The 2810-nt window shown below is 42.3% G+C and overlaps 1 protein-coding gene across 1 annotated transcript in view; it reads right to left on the bottom strand.

Moving 5' to 3' along the window:
• Positions 1–2810, bottom strand: part of LOC101857341 (integrator complex subunit 13) — a gene marked incomplete in the record, with an annotated part of 266815 nt that overhangs the window by 3493 nt on the left and 260512 nt on the right.

Here is a 2810-nt window from a genome sequence, read left to right on the forward strand (position 1 = left end):
CTCTTGTAACACCTCTAATCTTCTGGCGCTCATATGACCTTATGCAGTTGTGAGTGACGTAAAACATCTACTAAAAAGCTTAATTTTAACATTGTACGTTATTATCCTGTTTGTTTTTTAATACCCATCGTTGTCAAGACATTTTCAGTTAGTGAAGGTAGATAAACATAAATTTTACTGGTTGCTAAACTGCTTAAAGTTTGACCTTGATGAATGTTTCAAAATCATGACCAAGGGAATATATCATCATCACCCTTCTCTTTCTCAACATTCCCATTTCGAAGAACATCATATTCATCTTCCAAATCATGGTCCATCTGCTTCCTTCCACTCATCCACATTATCATAATTTTTATCGTCATTCTCTCCACTCCCCCCTCCCCCCCCCCATCCCCTCTAAATCCTCCTCATCATCTGCTACTTTGTTTTTCTCTTCTAAGTGTTGGTTTAGATCTTCACATTCTGTATATGTACATCATTAATATGCCCAAGATCGATAAACAAAAGGGGAATACACACAGAGAGAGAGAGAGAGAGAGAGAGAGAGAGAGAGAGAGAGAGAGAGAGAGAGAGAGAGAGAGAGAGAGAGAGAGAGAGAGAGAGAGAGACAGAGACAGAGACAGAGAGACAGAGACGGAGACAGAGACAGAGACAGACAGACAGTCAGAAATGCTTATAGATATCGGACAAAGACCAAGACAAATAGGAACAATAATAGTGATGCTGAAAAAGCCCTAAACATTCCTTATTCACAGTATATCTCTCAAAAAAGTAAAATTGATTTCAACCGTCGTTTAGCGAATCAACGTGAGGCTTGTTTGCCACCTTGACCAGAAGCAACCAACGCATGAGCTGGAATAATGAGATACTGGTTCCTAAGTAAAAAAAAGCGATTCCTCATTAATGACAGACCGACTCGAAAAAACGTGACCGACAATAATAGTTGTCCGTACTATTTGTACTGTTGGTTCATCAACTGTACACAGTATTGATTCAATCGATGAGGTTGTCTGTGACCCGAGACAAGGAAAGTGACGACTACTTCTCCACATTGAGAACAATGCTCCATTAATCTCCCTAGCGTTTTCTTTTTACTTTCCTCAAGTAAACGTGACTTCAACAGCGAGGAAAAGCGTCTCATATCCTTATATATCTCCTGCTTTCACTTTCATTCAAAGGAGAGGAAGACAATATGAACATAACGACATCGCTGTTATTAAGAGGCAAAGGTGCGGGGGAGGGGGGTGAAATAGAGGAAGGGGGGGGGGGGGGGGGGGTACGGGAATTGTTTGGAAGCTGGAAGCTAATAAAAAAACATGCTGCACTTATTGATTTTTCCTCGTCTTTCAAATAGAAATTCTACTGAATATCACAGTAGGCACAATTTTCTTTTTTGTCTGCCAGCAACGACAACATTCTTTCTAAACCCCACCCCTGCTCCACCCGACTCCACCCCCACCCTCCCACCCCCACCGCTCCACCCCCAAACCACCCATTTTTTTTTCCAAGCAGAAAACACATTACGTGATATTTCCGCACAGCTTCAGAGAAGTACAAGGGAAACAACCGCTAAATACAATTGCTGCCTTTTGTAAGGAATGAGAAGGGGACATAACCTGACACCAGTCGCGGTGTCATTTGGCAATTTTCCCACACGCTTCTGAAAATAGGTCTAAAGCTATGAATTTTTCAAGCCATTCTGTTTTTATGTGTAGTTTGTCGTAGGGGATCGATTTCCTGTTATCATTCCCCGGACAAAAAGAATATTTCTGTCGTTCCTGATCGGCCCGGGTCTACGTGCCACAACTCCATGTATGTAAAGTTCTTTCTCGTCTTTTGTTTGCGTTTGCGTTTGCTAAAAGTTTGTTTTTTGTTTGTTTATGTAAGTGTTTTACGGCGCTCGCAACTGCATAAGGTCATATGAGCGCGCGGGACACACTAAACTTTTTCAGTTGGTAGGAAATTTTGAATTTTTGCCCGGGTGGCGGCCAAAGCCTACTCTTATCGATTTTAGACCACCAAGGGATCTTTAACGTGCACAACTTGCACACGGGACCTCCGAGAGTTTTCGCCCTTGTCCGAGAAGGCTAGGTGTAGATCTTTCCTACCAGAAGATCAGGGGTGTGGCTGAAAGACAGCAGTAAGAAGAAGCCAATGAGTAGCAGCAGAAAGGCTGCAGAAAGAATCAGGAGCCCAGAGGAGGGGGCAAAGGAGGTGAAGGGGTGGGGGGCAGAAAGAGGAGACGAAAGCACACGACAGAACATTGCTAGAGAGTAGGAAAGGAGGTGAAAGGAGACAAATTTAGAGAAGAACATTTTTGGTCGCTACCCGGATTCGAACCCGGGACCTTTGAATGAGAGACGAACACCTTAACCTCTAGGCCACGAGATCCCCCCGCTAAAAGTTTAATTCCTTTCTTGAGCTCACTTGAATCTAAGATATTTTTTTTTAGAAACTCATGCGCTCGAGTTTGGGGATTTGAGAAACTTTACAAAAGTTCTCAAAAATCTCACATCTATAATACACAATTTGTAAGTCCACCTGGAACAAGGAGTAAAATAATATGATCGCAAAAGAGGCTGGTAGACTAAAAACAAATTACCTGGAGAACGAACAGAACGTTGACGGGCCCAGAAATGAATGGCGAGCGATGAAAGTTGATTTTTGTTTCAAAGCATTGGCCACTTGAAGAAGAAGAAGAAGAAGAAGAAGAAGAAGAAGAAGAAGAAGAAGAAGAAGAAGAAGAAGAAGAAGAAGAAGAAGAAGAAGAAGAAGAAGGAGGGAGAGGAAAAGAGAAAAAGGAGAAGAAG

Source organism: Aplysia californica, unplaced genomic scaffold (genome assembly GCF_000002075.1).
Source record: "Aplysia californica isolate F4 #8 unplaced genomic scaffold, AplCal3.0 scaffold00222, whole genome shotgun sequence".
Classification (NCBI taxonomy): Eukaryota; Metazoa; Mollusca; class Gastropoda; order Aplysiida; family Aplysiidae; genus Aplysia; species Aplysia californica.